Raw genomic sequence first — 18,372 nt, forward strand, 5'->3', positions numbered from 1 at the left:
TACATCTGGCCATGGACTGCAGATGGAAACTAACCTTCTGGCTAAATCTGGCATATTTACAGAAATGTCTATTAATATGCACTGTCCCTGTCAAATAAACAAACAAACAAACATGGCTAATTTGCATACGTGCACAGGACTGGTTGGCTCCGCAAGGCAAATAATGGAACATATCTATATATCTAGGCCTTTCTGTCTATCTATCTATCAACGCGTGTCTAGTTTTAATGTGATGTATTGTGTGTATGTCCAGTCAGACTTGTTCTGTGTGGTCTTGTAGGCTACTGTCCTGTGTGGGCCGAACCACCTAAATGGATTCCCGACGATTTGTGTCGTTTGGTATTAATAAAGACTTGACTAGGCGATCTATCTATCTAGACTATTTAATTAACAATTATTCACCTCAGGCTCCGTGAATAGTGGGGAATAGAGGGATAAAAGACAAGAGATATATCCCTTGTCATTTATCCCTCGTCTTGTCGATTAGTTTGTTTATGTGACGATTTCAAAATTTATTTTGGTTTTGTTTAAAGCATGCTACACGCGATTGGTTGGTTAGATTGGTGGCATGTAGAGCAAATTAAAATGATTCCCGCTTAAATACGAACGTTCTAGATGTAGCCTATAAATACTCCCGCTTATCATCACTTGATATCCAAACCACTATGGCGTTTCGATCTCTGAACTGAAAAAGGGTGGGTTCGTACAACACCGGGTGCCCAGTTACAGCCGCGATTAATACTTCAGCCGACATTTTGTTCAGTGAGTGAATAAAGGTAGGTAGGAACCAAAGTGCCTGCCGATGTTCCCTGGGATCCACGCAAGCGAAGAGCGTCTACATTCCGATTGGCTGTCAGTGTCAAGCGAATAATAGTCATTTGCATAAAGTTAAAAAGTTGTCAACTTCTTTTTGACGCTCTGGTCGCTCAACTTTGGCCGCTGGTAGCGTTGGTCGCTTTGGTCGCTTTGGTCGCTCTTGCCCATAGAAAGTGAATGACTTCCGGCGATTTGGTCGCTCAATTCGCTTCTGGTGTGGACGTACAGTAACAGGCAATTAACAACCAAAAGCTCACCACTATGCTCTGGTCAGCGGCGGTAAACGACCCCAATATATTGCCCCGATTGCGATGAGGATCTCGGCAGATCTATTATAGTAACGGTTTGAGTTTAGTAAAACGCTGACGAATGTACGCAACACAGCATGCAGAGGTGCGCCTACCTGTGCTCTGAGGTGAGCGGCGAGGGCAACGACCCGGAAGTGGATGGGCCGAAGAGGCAGGAAGCACGGCCTACTTTTATCCCCTCGACAAACAATGATTGGCGAACGAGCCGGAGAGGGCGTGGTGAAACAGAAGCCTGTGTCTAAGTAGCAGTGTTGCCTCATACCACTACATATATATGCATTTATTATATAAGGAGAGGCCCTCTTACAGCCATCAGTCATTTGGATCAGCAGCCCATCAGTGTCTCTCTCTATGGCTCCCTCTCGCTCCTTTTGGTGTTTTGGCCGGGTTTAAGATTTTTGCACCAGACTTCCTCGAAGGACCCACAATTAATCTATTGAATGGTCTATTAAATTCAAGATGGCTGGGCGAGAATAGGGATTTAGGGCTGTTATTTAATGGTCTGAAATGCAAGTGAGAAGCGCGAAACGCAAGTAGCTTTGTGGGCGGACCTCTGGCGCTGTTGCTATTATACTGGCGGATAAATTACTCTTGTGCCAGACATAAATCTAAAATGGGTTGGTCTGAAACCCGTAGGCAGTGACGGACTGGACGGTCTGGCATTCGGGCAGATGCCAGAGGGGCCGCGGCCTCTCGTGGGCCGTTTGGGCCGGCCAATCATGGGGCGGCATGCTTGTCGGGTTCGCGCGGCCGCTTCGTCGCAACAAGGCCCCACTTTATCTCTAGGCCCACTATCAAGCATCTGTAGTGTTAAAAGCTTCAAATTAGCCATTTGTCTCTAAATCCCTATTCATGCTATTTAATAGGAAACAAATCCGTGTTTATACCAGATATGAGTGTCTATATATACTACAGTAATGGTTGCCCTTAATATTTACATCGGTCTACATTATTTTGTAGCCTTATTCAATCAGATGTTTAAAAAGTGCATTGTTTGAAATTGAAATACAACAAATTTGTCTGTATTTTTAATTGTATTATTGGTTTACAAAAGTTCTATGAAGCAATGACTTCTGGGAATTTCAAAACCGAATCAGACCGCGTCTGCGTATAGGGGGTTGTTGGAAGTTGAAAGTTGGAAGATACCAGAGTCTGCTGAGGTTACTATGAGTATGAACTATGAATCGAGGAATTAAGCGACAGAAGGGAGGAGCGGAGAAAAAGAGAGCATATTGAGGCTTCTCAGCCAAATTGTTGGAATATTAATAGAGAGAAATGCACCAGCAGGGGGGGAGGGGCAGGCTCCAGACCCTGTTCCACTGTTATTCACAACACCTCAGAGGGTCCTGGGTTGACCGGCGAAAACTCAGACTGCGAATCCCTCTGTAGTCAATGAGAAAAGTATTTCTAATTTATACTTAAAGGGATAGTTCACCCGTTTAGAACCGGCGTTCTATCATTATAAAATCGCTATTGTAATGTAAATTAATATATAAAAAAATATCAGTCTAAACCAGTCTCCCCTTGGCCCATTTTTTCTCATCTAATTTTCTCCCGAAATGACGTCAAATGATGCGTTTGACGTCATTTCGGGAGAAACCTCTCTTCCCGCTAGAAGGGCCGAGGACTACAACACACTTTTGGTGGCAAATTTGCCGGAAATCTTTCCACCAATAAGGAATGAGAGAGGGCGGGAGCTTGCACGCTTGCACGCTCAGCTTGCGTACTGAGGGGGAATGAGAGGGACGGGAGACCGACACAAACCTCTGACCATGGCAGAAGCAACAGCTGAGTTTGAAAATATATTGCTGCATTGTGATATTCAGGGCTATTTGCATGAGCCAGAATACAGCGAGGATGAACTGAGACGAATAGAGGATGTTACGTATTTTAAGAATCTAAGCTACCCACACATAGACCCAATGAAGCAGGACCAAACATATAAGCCGTAAATACTATACATAGCCACAAGGGGAGCAAGACCTTATTGGAGGCTGCTCCAGCCACAGATAGCAGCACCTTTTAGATATATGAAGAAGCCGAAGCCATTACGGCACCCCGGCCACGCCCACTAGGCCACGCCCACTTGACGGTCTCTACCTGTGCACTGGTGGTGGAGAGCGTTAGAGATTTTCACGCACACCCGCGGACAGTCACGGGCCTCTGCCCGTGGCTGAAAGTAGCTAGAGTTATTATCTCTCACACGTGTTCAACACGATTCCTAGACTTTCGTTCTATTTCATCCTTACTGACCGCCAGAGGCGGTGCTTAAAGCACTGGATCTCCACCTCGCGCATGCGCATTTCGAGTACCTAATAACAACATAGTCACCTGTGACCCCCACGTGACACCGGGAAGGCTATATCTTCCGGTGTCATTAGAGGATCTGCTCCTTACATCTTCTCGCTGCGCAGGTACCGTATTGAACCTTTGTTTGAGAAAGGAAGGAAGCTGTTACAACTGGCTACGTGCAGCCTCGTGACCAAGGTCGGAGCTGCGGATAACCCGTCCTCCAGAGGCTGTGGCTAGTTCATACAGATACTTAGTGAAAGTAACTATAAGAAGAGTGGCCGGCGTTTGTTTGGGAGGGCAGTGTGCTCGCTCCCGCTCCCAGCACTCGTTCGCCTCTTGCTCTGTTATTGTTTGTTGTGTTAGCCGTTAGCTTTGCTCTGTTCTAACCATCAATTTATTTAGCCCTTACAACTTACCGGTGAAGGCATTGCTCTCGCTCCCGCTCCCAGTAACGTTTTTGTTTGGTTTCTCCCTTGTTTAGCAGCAGCGCTTACGCTCAAGCTAATTAATATCGGTCGACTTAATTTTCCGGTGAAGGCAGTGTTCTCGCTCCCGCTCCCGTTAACGCCGCAATTACCCCTTGTTTGGTTGATAATTACTAGCAGCGATCACGCTCAGGCTAATTAGTTTCGGTTTTTCATTTTTTCTGACGAGGGAAGTGCTCTCGCTTCCGCTCCCAGTACGCTGCCGGTGGCTACCTCTATAATGGCCCACCTGTGTGTCGCCTGTGCGGCTCCTCTTGAGCCTGAGGACGGCCACGACAGTTGCCCTCCTTGCCTCGGTCTCGGGCATCTGAGGGAGAGCCTCACGGACAGCGCCTGCATGAACTGCAGCCTCCTGCCTTGGGTGCTCAGAGTGGCTAGGCTAGCAGAGCTGGAGAATCGGGCAGCAGCCAACGACCCCTCTGCTTTAATGAGCCTCCCTCCCGATCAGCCCGGTCGTTCGAGAGGGCGGCAGCGGCATGATGGGGCTGCGGCTATGGGTGCCCCCCCCAAAAAGAAGGCAAGGGGTGGCCTTGCTGCTAGGGTGGACGGATTGGCGTCCGACATGGAGCAAATCCGGTCCCTCCTCCTGGCCCTTCAGCCTGGGACTGGTCAGGGGCTGGCGGGGCTGCAGCCCGGCCCTCCCTCCTCCCAATTTGAAAGCGATGCCCTCTCTCTGGCGGCTTCGGCTAACCTCTTTAATGAGACTATGACCGAGGGCGATGCCTCCCACACGTTGGATGAGGCCTCCTGCTCCTCGGCACAAGGCTCCCTGCAGGGTGCAGCAGACACCTCCATGGCGGCCGTCCTGCGGACCGCTCTGGCTCGCCTGCAGCTTGACGCGGCGCAGACGGAGTCAGCCCAGGCCAGCGCCTTCTTCAGGCGCAACCCTGTCCCGGCCACATTCTCCGTCCCTCCTTCAGAGGAGTATCTGAAGGAGCTCCATGCTTGCTGGAGGGACACTAGGGCCCTGTCCCACTCGACGTCGGACGCCCGGACCTTGGCTGCCATGCAGAATGCGGCACAGGTTGGGCTGGTCCGCATGCCGGCAGTCGAGCCTGCCATCGCCTCCCTGATTCTGGCTCCTGATGAGGCTCTGAGGCCAAATGCCAGGTGCCCTCGGCCACAGTGCAGGGTCACAGATGACCTCCTATCAAAGGCCTCCGACGCAGCGGCGCGCATGGGTCGTATTGGGAACTCCCTTTCCCACCTGCTGCTGGGTCTTTCGACCTCTCTGCAGCAGGCCCAGGTCGAGCCGCTGCAGAGTCTGAGTGACGCCTCGTTGCAGGCTTTTGCCCTCATGTCGAGGGAGTTAGGGCGCACTATGTCCACCCTCGTGCAGACTCGCCGCCAGGTGTGGCTTGCGCAGTCGCCCTTGACGGAGACATGTAGGAGGGTCCTTCGTGCGGTGCCGGTGGAACCAGGGGAGCTCTTTGGGTCAGCTGCCCTGGAAGCACTGGAGGGGGCTGCCCGAGCTAGGCAGACCAGGCAGCAACTGTCAGGCCTAAATAGGAGTGTGTCCGCTCCTAGCAGGCCTGGGGGCCCCTCGGCAGTCCCCCAGCGGTGTTTTCAGCCACCTGAGTACTCCGGTGGCCTACGAAGGTCCCAGCGGGCTGCGCAACCGCCAACGGATGGCTTTCGGTCCCCCGAACGCCTACCTTCCTGGCAGCCCCGTGACCCACAACCCAACCGACGCCCCCCCAGAGCCTCAGGAGGCCGGGGGGGTAGGCACTAGGCCCTCGGGGCCGGTCGTCGGGAGTTTTTTCCCATCAGCAGCTTAGCTACTGGGCTGCCTGTACTTCAGACCCTTGGGTGGTTTCCACCTTGGCCCAAGGGTACGAGTTACAGTTCCGACGTCGGCCCCTAGCCTTCAGCCGGGTCAAAATAACCCGGCAGAGGCCTTAGCTCTGGACCAGGAGTTGTCCACCCTCCTGGCCAAAGGGGCAATCGAGCCAGTGGATCCTCTGCTGCACCCCAGAGGGTTCTACTCGAGATATTTTCTCGTGAAAAAGAAAGATGGCAGGTTTCGCCCAATTCTCGACCTGAGGGGACTCAACCGGTTCCTGAAGGTCCTGCCATTCCACATGCTCACCGCTTCCGACACGCTGCGGGTGGTCGCAAGGGGAGAATGGTTCACCACGGTGGACCTAAGGGACGCATACTTCCACGTCCCAATTGCACCGCGCCATCAGCACTTCCTCCGGTTCGCCTTTCGCGGCCGGCACTTTCAATTCAGGGTACTTCCCTTTGGTCTCTCCCTCTCTCCGAGGGTATTCACCAGGGTGGTGGCGGCAGCTCCCGCACCCCTGCAGAAGCAGGGCACGAAGGTCCTGCCTTATTTGGACGACTGGCTGATCTGTGCACCTTCCCAGTCTCGGGCGGCCCGGGACACGGCTCGGCTGCTCTTGCACGTGGCCCGGCTTGGCCTGACGGTGAATTTTGTGAAGAGTCGCCTGGACCCATCCCAACGGGTCGCATACCTGGGGATGGTCCTAGACTCGGACGCTATGAGGGCCTATCTGTCACCTCAGCGTGTGAACGACATCCTCCTCTGCCTACCCCGCTTTGGGTATGGCAGGATGGTACCATTCATTTTTTGCCTGCAGCTCTTGGGCAAGCTGACAGCTGCCTCAGCTGTGGTGCCCCTCGGCTTGCTGTCTCTGCGCCCTATGCAGATGTGGCTGAACAGCCTCCACTTGGACCCCAAGTGGCACAGGCACCGAAAGGTCAGAGTGTCACGGCAGTGCCTCTTCTCTCTGTCCCCATGGAGAAAGAGGTCGTCTGTGGGTGTACCCATGGGCACCATTCCATCCCGTCGGGAGCTGGTCACAACAGACGCCTGCCTATCAGGATGGGGCGCGGTTTGGCAGGGCAGGACTGCCCAAGGGCAGTGGCTGGCCCAGAACCACGCTCACATCAATGTGCTAGAGCTCAGGGCGGTACAGCTAGCACTCAATCATTTTCTGCCTCATTTGAGAGGCCAGCATGTGCTGGTTCGATCCGACAACATGTCAGCTGTTGCCCAGATCAACCACCAAGGGGGGACCCGGTCTTCACGGCTACTCCGGGTATCTCGGAACTTGTTGGCCTGGGCATATCCCCGCCTGGCCAGCGTACGGGGGTCTCTTTGGCAGGGCGGAGGTAGACCTCTTTGCATCAGAGGAATCCGCACATTGCCCCCTCTGGTTCTCCTGGACGGAGGTGACCGGCCCCCTCGGACAGGATGCCTTAGCTCACGACCGGCCACAGAGTCCTCTGTATGCCTTCCCACCGCTGCCCCTGATTCTCCCCAAACTCCAGAGGGTATTTCTGCAGGGCCACAGGTTACTTCTGGTGGCCCCCTACTGGCCAGGGAGACTCTGGTTTCCACTGCTGCGCAGGCTCTGCTGCAGCTCTCCATGGCGCCTCCCCTGCAGGAAGGACCTCCTTTCGCAGCTGGGGGGCCAGATTTGGCACCCAGATCCCCGTCGCCTCCAGCTCTGGGCCTGGCCGCTGCAGGGCCCGACTCACTGCTGAATGTTTGCACTGAAGCCGTCAGGAATACCATTCTGAGTGCCAGGGCACCATCTACCAGAGCACAGTATGCTAACAGATGGAGGTTATTCTGCCCAAGGTGCTTTCACGCACCTATTTTAACCAGCTGGCACGTTTTAACTCCCCATCTGAGGGGAATGAGTCCGAGATGCTATGCCCGGTGCGGGCGCTTAGGGCTTACATTGCTGCTACGGCCGAGCAACTGTTTGTATGTCACGGTGGCCCGAACAGAGGTTCTGCCTTGTCTAAACAGAGGCTATCCCACTGGGTCGTCGACGCCATTAAACACGCCTATGTGGCCAGTGGCCGCCCCCCGCCATCCGGGTTGAGGTGCCATTCCACCAGAAGCGTGTCGACATCGTGGGCTGCACTAAGAGGTGTACCCCTGGAGTCGATCGGTGCCGCGGCATCATGGACGTCACCGGGCACCTTTACAAGGTTTTACCGAGTCAACGTCGCCAGTCCCCACCCGATGAGTGTGGTCCTACTGCCAAGCTCTCTTACCTCCAATGAGTGAGGTGGGTTTTGGATTCTTTGTGACCTTTTTGGTATGGGTCATCCAGTGCTTTAAGCACCGCCTCTGGCGGTCAGTAAGGATGAAATAGAACGATAGTTACGAATGTAACTACGGTTCTATGAATCCTGGATGACCGCCAGAGCGTTCAGTCACTCAGAATCCTTGTGTTCTCGCGAGAAGATTCTAGGAACAGATCCTCTAATGACACCGGAAGATATAGCCTTCCCGGTGTCACGTGGGGGTCACAGGTGACTATGTTGTTATTAGGTACTCGAAATGCGCATGCGCGAGGTGGAGATCCAGTGCTTTAAGCACCGCCTCTGGCGGTCATCCAGGATTCATAGAACCGTAGTTACATTCGTAACTATCGTTCCATAGCCAGTTACCATGCCGAAACATGCAGACTTTAACAATAAACTGAGTTAAAAGCAATCCCGGATTTTGAACCTTTCCTTGAAGAACTACGTAATAAGGAGGAGGCTGCTGCGGCTGCAGCTGAACAAGCCTTGCCTGTTGCCGAGGAGCCGGATTGAGCCGGAGTGAACTCGTGGTGTACCTGTTTGCTCTGTTCACCTATGGAGACTCACAAAGAGTCCCTGTGCTGCAGCGAATTTCAGCGATGCCAGTTTCTTCGCGATGAAATGGCTGAATCTGGCGAGGAGGGGGCCGTGTGTGTAACATCTCACCCAGGCTTTACGCCTCATCTGAACCGTTGGGTATTGGACACTTATTTCCGGACCCAGAAAGTCAACTGGAAACGCCAGCCAAAGCCCGCCGGGAGAAACGGACGTCTGAGCACAGAGTAAGTGTTTGTTTACTAACACATTGGCTACAATAGTTTTGAGTCACGGGGAACGTGACAATGTAGTTATCCGAAAGTAGCCGACCTTATTGGCAGAGCATAGGCTACGTTACGTTAGCTTCAAGTCTGTGTAATGCTGTAGGCTACTCAAGGCATAATTTATCTTGCTTTGCTAATTTTGTTCTTTCTTTCTTAGACAGTATAGGCTAACATCTTACCGGCATTTCCTGGAGTGGATACTGCAAGGTGAGAGACTTGGGAGAGGCAATCGCCTTGTTTTGCCAGCGTGTGTTGTCCAGGCCATTAGGGCTAATTACCCAACACAAGATGGGCAGTACCGTGGCTATCAGGAGACGGTAGATGCCCAAGATGAGCTGTGATATTTAGCAAACTCACCATACGTTTTGTTTTTGTATATAGTTTATATTTTATGAATAAAACTTCAAATTCATGTTGGTTGTTGTGATTTGTTTACTATACCAAATGATGTTACACTAAAGTAGGCCTGCTGTATAAGATGAACACTTATTTCAACTGGGGAGAAAAGGTTTACATATAGCCTATTTGATATGCTGAAATACTGTAATTAGCAAATGTTTGATGTACAGTAATATACAAATGATACCCAAAGTACTTATAAATCTATTCTTGCTACATTCATACATGATGGCTGTATGTTGAACCTACTTTGCAACTTCGTGATTTATACCAAATTGTAGTTTCAACCATATGGAAAAAAATGTAATGACAGAAATTTAAATAATTATTGCAGTGAAGTTTGTTATGGTGAACATGGGTTTATACAGGAGTCCAAGGTAAGGTAGTAAAAACAATAAGATTTTATTCACAAAGGAAAATGATCCAATATTTACAAAGATAAGATTGAAAACAAATGTTTTATAAAAGATACGTTTAAACAGATAAAATAGGTCAGATGTCCCTCTCAGAAGCGCCTTTTTAATTCAGCCACTGCCGCCTCCTTTGGTGGTTTTGGCACTGGTGCAATGTTAGGTGGCAGCGGAGGCTGGGGCAGGGCAAGTGAGGATGTTGAAACCTTAAATAGAATCGTTGGGTTTCGTCTTCTGGTTATGACACTTGTGACAAGTGTGTCAATGAACTGGGTGGTGTGTGGAATAAAAATCTGCTTCACGACCCACTGCTTGGATCTCCTGCAAAACACTTGGTTGAAGCGTGGTTGTCCTGCAAAATAAATTAAAAATAATTATAGATAAGACTATAAAGGCAACATTTGAGATGCTGTACTTTTTTCAAATGAAATACCTGAATTATTCAGCTAAATCTGCAAACCGTGTAAGCTGTGAAAATTATATTCTTGATTCTTCATTGAGCCACTCTTACTACACACCTGTCTTGGTTGTGGCCTGCTTTCTTTTGACAATGTTTTCATTGTGCTCCAAACATGCAAGATGACCCCTTTCTCTCATTCCCTGGAAAGAGAATCCCTGCCTTTTTGGGAGGTACTTGAGCATTGCACTGTGAAAGATCTCCAGCGGCCCTGTATGCAATAAAATAAAAAGGGAAAAGAATATGAGAATGAAAACATGATCATTACGGAGTGATTTTGTAAAGTATTCAAGCTTATAAGGAGAACTATTATAAACTCACCAGTGTGTTTGAACAGGGCCATCTGTTCCAGGTCTTTCAAAAGCCTTTTGTAATTTACCAGCGATTCGAGATTTTCAAACGCTGAAGACTCCCTCTTCATCCATTGGCGCTTGCTTTGCTCCTGGGCTGTTAGAGGATGATGTCCACACCGGTTTGTTTGTCCATCATCCTCCGTCCATTCATGCTCATTACACACGTGGTGTAGAATGGACTGCCATCTGCATTTCATTTATTATTGTATGTATTATTTCCAATTATAAGACTATATATTTTTGGTCTCTAAAAAACTGATGAACAAAGCCTTTGATTCCTTACCTCTGCATCACCCTTGCTTGTTGCACAGGTAAACCACATGTGGTTTATGATTGACCTATGAAAGAAAAGAAAATTTGTAATTTAGAAACTTACAAAACAATGAAAAGCTTGGCACTTTACAAACCAACACTGACCTGCTCCATGCAGCAAGAATTTCGTTCCCTTTAATTGCTCCTTTCCTCTGTATCTTCTTCCTCAAACCTGAAAGAATAAATGTAACATAAGTTCGGTCCCCTCACAGCAACATTTGTTGAATTTTTTTGTAAAGTACAGCCAAATCCCATCCTTTTATCTGCAATATATAAATCACTCTGTGCTGCAAAGCTCTGGACATGATTTGTGAATGGGGAGGGCTGGAGAATGGGGGAGGATTATGTTTCGTTGTGTGTGTACAGGGAAGGCAAAAAATACATACCTTTCGCTGTATGGCAGATGTCAAACTCATGCTGAACATTGGGGAATTCTTCCCTCATGATCTTGCGTATCGATGTTGAGCGGTCCGTGGTCATCACCTCAATATCTAAGCCATCACCCATGATCTCCTTCATGCCCCTTTTGAAACCGAGTGGTTCCATGGCAACATAGCTGCCGGCTTCTGTAGACTAGAAAATAAAGTTGAATAGTTACTTGAATTGAATAATAATTTTCACAGCAGCAATAATAACATATATTTTTATTTTCCAGTGTTAATCTTTTATTTACCTGCAGCAGTTCTGTGTGAATAATCTCCTTGGTGTCTTCCAACATGAGGGTGTAATGGCAGTACTTGGCACTGAAACCTGGGGTGTCACACCGGCCATCCCCTGACAAGTGTAGCTTCTTCCCATCCTCCTGTTCTAGGTACACTCTGGCCATAATTTATTTATTTTCTCTGTTGTTAATATAGGTCTTCAATGGCAGGGTGCAAGTAAGCCTTCTGCATCTCATAAAATGTAGTCTTGGCGATCATTTGGACATTCATGGTCTTGCACCATTCTGACAGTTCAGTGTACGTGCCACCCCTGAACTGAACAGCTGCCGCTGCGTGGAGGTTCACCTCTGCCATTCCCCTCACTTCAGGCGATGATCTCCCTGTCCCGGAATGTCCAGCAAGACATGTCCACGTCACCTTCCTTTGCGCCCCACAGTCAAAGACAGTTTTTGATGACAGAGGCTTGCCGCACATCTGGCAAAATTTGAAAAGTGACATCAAGCAGGACTCATTCACAATGATCTTCTTTCCATGCCAGTCATTGATGCCTTCATCTTCTGATGAAGACGTTGACGTGGGGGTGACAGTTGTGTTGGGCTGATAGTTTTCGTCTGCTTCACCCACAGTGCTAAAACTTGAATCAAGGGTCCCAGGTGTGTCGGGGCATGATGTCTGCAAAACAAATTAGAGGTTTATTTTTAATTGTAAAGATGACCAATTATATAAATATTATTCCTTTAGAATGATTAGTTGAAAGTTAGAAAGTGTTATCTTGTGTAAGTAATATATTGGCAAAATATTTGATTTAGATCATTTGTAAAGTAGCCTTTTCAGAATCTTACCGATAGTCCTTGGTCCGAGGGAAAGGTTTTCACTGGTGTGGATGTCAAAGGGAAGGTCTTCAGCGGGTTGGAGGATGCAGAGAGAGTCAATGCGCCATGACCACTAGCAGCGTTCTGTAATGACACAGGCATTTAGTTTGTCATGTTTTTGGTACCACACACACAAAAATTGAATGTAGGGACAAGAATAAAACTGCTCAATATGCATTTGCTTCCTAGTATAATGTTAGATTATATCACTCACTGAAAAGGCTTTTTTCCTGCTTTACTTTGTTTTTGAACTATTTTAGCAATTTGCCCCGATAGCTGCCATTCGTTTGGGTCACGTGACGTCACTGTAGCTTTGCGCCACCATCTTGACGACCGATCTCACCCACTGACCCATTGATTTCAGTGGTAACTCATGCCGGCAATTTGTTGTGCAGTGGGCACAACAGTACATACCTAGCGCAAGGCAACGGGCAATGCTCGTTCAAAACTCATCCCCGGCGTCCATAGCAAAATCGACAGTATGCTAAGCTAAGCTAAGCACACAGAGACCCGGGTAGCAGCCGAGGGAGCGTATCTATGATCCCGGGTCCTATGTTCCCCGAGTCCTGTGTTCCCCTCTTTGTATGAGAATGGGGAACAAAGGACCGCTTTTCCCAAAAAGGGTCCTATGTTCCCCGATATGTTCGTTTTTCCACCATTACTGCCAAATACCGGCCGAGAAAACTACCATTGCATGTGTTTACCTTTTGTGGAAGAGGGAGACGTCGGAGAACCTGACGCAGTCTTTTCATACGCCGGTAAACAAACCCCGAGAAGCCCAATCCCTACGAGAGCTCCCCGCGCTACGGCCAACCGGATGCGCAGAGCTTTTGGCCGTGATATTATTATACAAATTAAATTATATACTAAGAGCTCCGGGAGTCGCAAACGGCATGGGGAACATAGGACCCTTTTCACTGCTAGTGAGCTCTAGCAGTAAACTGAAGTGCTCACTAGTAGCAGCACAGAAATATAGTAGAATATTACGACAGTCTTACCTGTAGGCGACTGCGTTTCGCTGCGGGAGGTGCATTAGAAGCCCTGGCCTGTTCGTCATCTGGGAACGGGGCCACAGCGAAGACGGACGGAACAGCAGTTGGTTTGAGTGCGGACCTTATCTTGCCGAAAAGTCTTCCATCAAAATCCTCCAGTTTGAAATGGAGACTGCATATCGTTTTTCCTTTTATAATTTCCATCCCGGTGTCTTCTCCAACTCTGGGGTTGTTTATCGCCCACAGCCATAGTTTGCAACGCTGAGCGTCTTTCACTGGCAAACCGTGAAAACTTACACTCTGTCCCAACCTCGACTTTTCGGTGCAACCGGGTACCAAACAACCACTGGGCATGATTGCTTTTGGAAAAACGAGTCAAAACTAGTCAACGACGGTTCGTGAATAAAGTTTGATTGCTCGCATGGGTCCTTCCCCCTTTTAAACGGAAACAGGTGGGCGGGGCAGCGAGCGCAATGCACTGTGGTAGTTGGAGGTTTTCTCACTTTGAGCCAGAGAGACCATGGAAACACTCTTTCTGCCTTTTTTCAGGCTAGGATGAACCAATTTCAATTTTTTTTTTACATTTATAATACATTGAATTATTTAATTCATAAAACCTTCATATTCCCACCGGTGAACTATCCCTTTAAAGTTATCCTCACTAATACTTAGATAAGTAAGGTTAACTTTAAGTATAAATTATACAAGAATATAAGGTAAATATTGTTACAATGGAGCAAAATGTTAAACACTATTGATATTACCTGGCCTGTGAAACAAATGCCTGCATTCCGATGAACCCCTCATATGACCCCTTACAGAGACATCTGCCACCCCCTATGGTTCCTCATCTGTGGCTTTAGGTTGTTTATTCTGTAGGCTTCATGTGTTAAGTTAACTAATCCATTCCCCGGTTAAAATTAGACACTACCAGCTTTATGATTATGACTTTGTTTGTTTGTTTATGCCACAGACAAATAAAGTGGCATTGTTAACTATTAAAGATGTTGTTTTACTGTTTAAATGAATGTTGCCTTCACAGGGCTCATCTCTTAAACACATGGCAAGTCATGATGATTTAAGATCAGGTTAATAAACAGGGCGATGAATGGATTTTAATGAAGACCTCACTTCATATAACTAACGTATAATGTGTAACAAGCTATAATGTTTAATATGTAACCCTTTTGTACGTAATGCTTGATTTACTGTATAGAATGTATTTTGGGCATCGTAGGCGGGAAGGTTAATGCTAATGAGGAACACGGCCTATAGTTTAGAGCGTTCTGATTGGCCGAAGTGCATATGAGAGCAACACAATTGGCATGAATGACCAATTCCCTCCGGAGATACATGACAGGCGTAAAGTACTTTTCCCTATCATGAGAGAACATCGGAGCCATAACAGCCGCGTTGCCCTGGTAGTCGACAAATTGTACATCAATAATCAACTGTTCAGAGACTCCAGCATCACTCCCTGGTTATTTTAATGTCACAATCCCAGTAGGCCTGTGTATTGGCATGCTGGACTTGTTTTATGGCTAGTTCAAGCATTGATGGGACTTTTTCCAAACCGGGTCTTCCTAAGGGCCTGGCATTAGCTCATTTAAACATCTGCAGCTTGAGGAATAAAACACATGAACTCTCAGCGAAATTGATGGACAATGGAATTCATGTAATGGCTATAACTGAAACACACTTGGATAGTACATTTGATGACTCATTGATATCAATTGAGGGTTTTTCCATGTTCAGAAAAGATAGAAATAGATTTGGCGGGGGCGTGGCAATCTACGTGAAACATCATATACCAGTAAAACTAAGACCTGATTTGATGAATGACAACATTGAGGCATTGTGGTTACAGGTTAATTTACCCCATACTAGCCCAATACTGATTGGTTGTTGCTATAGACCACCCAACTCTAGAATAGAATATCTCAATGGAATCTGTGATATGTTTGACAGAGTTGCAGATGAAAATAGAGAAATGTACTGTCTTGGTGATTTTAATGTGAACTGGTTTGAAGATGGCTGCTCTATGAAGAAAAGGTTGCTTGATATGACCAATACTTGTCATTTGAGTCAAATTGTTTCCATACCAACTAGGAATGCTCTGAACCGAGATGGAGCTCAATCATCCTCCTGTATAGATCATATTTATACAAATGTGCCTGACAGGTGTTCCAAGGTAATGTCATTGTTAGTTGGCTTCAGTGACCATGACCTGGTTGCTGTGTCCAGAAAGTCAAAGATCCCAAAAGCAAAGTCAAAGATAATCTGTGCTAGGTCATATAAGAATTTCAGCAACAATGTTTTCTTAGAAGATGTCAAGTATGCTCAATGGTCTAAAGTCTGTGTTGAACCTGATGCTGAAAAATCTTTAAATATTTTTATGGATTTGTTCGTACCCATTGTAAACAAACATGCACCACTTAAGAAATTCACTGTCAAGCCTATTGGAGCTCCCTGGATTGATGAGGAGTTAAAGAACTTAATGAAACAAAGAAATGAGCTAAAAAGATGCTTTATTGCCTCTGGTTCAGTCAATGATAAAAGTGCATATTGTAAAATACGGAATCTAGTTACGAAGGTGAACAGAGAAAAAAAGAGAGAATTGTATCGGCAAAGGATTGATAGAGCCCAACATGACAGTAAGAAATTATGGAAAGTGATGAATGATATTATCGGTCGGAGTACTAATGCTTCTGCATCCTTCATTGAAACTGATAATGGTGTATTTATTTCTAAGCCTAAGGATATGTCAAATTACCTGAATAAGTATTTTGTGGAAAAAGTTGAAAATTTGAGGGGGGGCTTTTGTACAAATGTAAAGAACAAATCGTGTCTGCTCATTGATGATCTCATAATGAAAGGCAAACAGTGTACTTTTGAGTTCAATTCGGTTGAAATCAAGGAGGTTGAAAAATTGTTACGATCCATTTCTAAAGACTCTGCTGGTATAGATTGTATTGATGGTAAATTACTCAGAATAGCTGTTGATTATATAGCTCTTCCTGTATGTCACATATTTAATTCCTGTCTATCTAATGGAACCTGTCCTAAAATCTGGAAAGAAGGAAAAATTATTCCCATACCAAAAGATACCAAATCAACATTCAGTGGTCCTAACTGTAGACCTATAACAATCCTACCTGTTTTGAGTAAAATTTTAGAAAGGATTGTATATAACCAAATTCATGATTATATGTCTAAGAATGATTTGATAAGTAATGCACAACATGCCTACAGAGAGGGTCATTCCACCTGCACAGCCTTGGTAAAAATGACTGACGATTGGTTAAGGGGGATTGACAATTCATTGTTATCTGGTGCTGTCATGTTGGACTTCAGCGCTGCATTTGACCTAATTGACCATAAGTTGTTGATTGAAAAACTCACGCATTATGGTTTTGGACCTATGGCAATCTCTTGGTTTGAAAATTATTTATCTTTCAGAACTCAACAGGTTTTCTTGAATGGTACTCTGTCCAACAGCATTAACATAGACTGTGGTGTGCCGCAAGGAAGTTGTTTGGGTCCGCTCTTATTTTCAATTTTTACGAATGATCTCCCACTTGTTATTCAAGAATCCACTTTGGTTTTATACGCTGACGATTCTACACTGTACTATTCTGCATCTTCATGCTGTAAACTTAAGTCCGTTCTGTCACAAGATCTGAAAGCAGTGGTCAATTGGGTTACTGCAAATAGACTTGTTTTAAATCTATCAAAAACTGTCAGCATTGTCTTTGGATCTCGGCATAATGTAGCCAGTCAGCCTATGCTTGATCTGCAGATTTCTAGTCAGCCAGTCAAGCAGGAGAGCAAGTTAAAGCTTCTGGGACTTTCTATTTGTAACACTCTGTCCTGGACTGATCATGTTAGGCAGATAGTTGCCAAGATGAGTAGGAGCATTGCTACGGTCCGGAAATGTGCCACCTACTTACCAGCTACTTTACGGAGACAGGTTGTTCAAACATTAGTATTATGCCATCTCGACTATTGTTCTGTTATTTGGGCCTCTGCCTCTAAGACTGACCTAAGCAAACTACAAACTGTACAAAACCGGGCTGCTAGACTTGCCCTTGATAGATCTTACAGATCAAATGTAGATCAGATGCATTCTGATCTCAAGTGGCCTAAAGCTCTTGATAGGTTATCCATTAGGTCCTTGATATTTATTAAGAATGTAATTTCCACTCATGTTCCTAGAGCTCTTTTTAATGAAATTGTTTTTTGCTCTGATGCTCATTCATACGGTACTAGATCTGCAACAGCAGGGCTAGTTGTGCTCCCACACTGTAGGAGTAATAGGTCCATTCTTCTATAGGTCCATTTCTTTGTGGAATATACTCCCTTCGCACATTCGTGTTATACCTGTGAAGAGGGAATTCAAGAGGCAAATTAAATCCTATTTTTATTTATGTTAAATATGAACTCGGGACTCTGACTTGGCTTGGCGCTCAATGAATTATGTTTGTTTGTTTGACTGTTGCTATGTATTTGTAGTTTTGTCACTACTTTTACTGTATTTGAGTGATGATTAATTGTTTGTATGTTCTGATTTTAATTGGACCCCAGGAAGACTAGTCTGCCGCTTCTGCGACAACTAATGGGGATCCACAATAAACAATAAACAATAAACAATGGGGAATATAAATCGGATCCTGAAGACTGTTCGGGAGTTCTTTGCAAACAAACTCAGGTGATGTTGTTACTCTCTGCAGTGACAATTAAGCCTTGATCATTCAACACTAGTTGTAGCTTCCAGCAGAAACAGTTGCATAATTTGGATTATTAGAATAAATGTAAGCTTCATAAAAGAATAGTTTATTAAGAATGACACCACATTTAAATATATATTATATATTTATCTGCATTTATAGTATGTTTACAAGCTTACCTGTTAATGTAATCAATGTATAGCGGAACTATTGTTCTGAGGTGCAAGAGGTGACGTTTATTGTTGTAGCACCAGCATCGGAGCATGCAGCGCATGCCCAACTGCTCGTTGAGATAAGTGGGGGAATATTACATTTGTTAGTTCAACGAGAGACACACAGGAGAGAAGTTGCCTTTGTGTTACCCGTTTCACTCCCTGAAGTTAACGCGGCCAATGAGG

At 46.3% G+C, this 18,372-nt stretch overlaps 1 long non-coding RNA gene across 1 annotated transcript; it reads left to right on the plus strand.

Moving 5' to 3' along the window:
* The first annotated feature begins 8,446 nt into the window (after positions 1-8,446).
* On the plus strand, positions 8,447-9,206 carry LOC132447719 (uncharacterized). The gene is made up of 2 exons (XR_009523183.1): positions 8,447-8,751; positions 8,952-9,206. It is a non-coding gene; the product is annotated as an uncharacterized LOC132447719 (long non-coding RNA).
* The last annotated feature ends 9,166 nt before the right edge of the window (positions 9,207-18,372 follow it).

The sequence above is a fragment of the Gadus macrocephalus genome, chromosome 19, assembly GCF_031168955.1.
Source record: "Gadus macrocephalus chromosome 19, ASM3116895v1".
NCBI classification, from domain to species: domain Eukaryota; kingdom Metazoa; phylum Chordata; class Actinopteri; order Gadiformes; family Gadidae; genus Gadus; species Gadus macrocephalus.